Genomic DNA, 395 nt, shown 5'->3' with positions numbered 1-395 from the left:
GCGCTCACTTTGGCAGCACATATACTAAAATTGGAACGATACAGAGAAGATTAGCATGGCCACAATAAAAAAAAGAAAATTCCTATATTATTAAGTCTTCCATTATTATTATTATTATTATATTCCTATAATAATAATATTATTATTATATTCCTATAATAATAATATTATTATTTTAGTAACCATTATACAAATTTTTTTTTTTTTTTTTTTTTTTTTTAACTGGGGAACAATGTGTTTCTCCAGGGCCCATCAGCTCCAAGTCATTGTCCTTCAATCTAATTGTGGAGGGCGCAGCTCTGCTCCAAGTCCAGTCACTGTTTTCAATCTTCAGTTGCAGGGGGCGCAGCCCACCATCCCATGCGGGAATTGAACCGGCAACTTTATTGTTGAGA

At 33.7% G+C, this 395-nt stretch overlaps 1 pseudogene; it reads left to right on the top strand.

Moving 5' to 3' along the window:
• Positions 1 to 92, top strand: LOC141569022 (U6 spliceosomal RNA; annotated as a pseudogene).
• Positions 93 to 395: the final 303 nt, after the last annotated feature.

The sequence above is a fragment of the Rhinolophus sinicus genome, chromosome 12 (assembly GCF_057876585.1).
Source record: "Rhinolophus sinicus isolate RSI-liver-muscle chromosome 12, RSI-T2T, whole genome shotgun sequence".
Taxonomy (NCBI): Eukaryota; Metazoa; Chordata; class Mammalia; order Chiroptera; family Rhinolophidae; genus Rhinolophus; species Rhinolophus sinicus.
The sequence above is the reverse complement of the archived record's forward strand: the minus strand, read 5'-3'. Positions and strand labels throughout refer to the sequence as shown.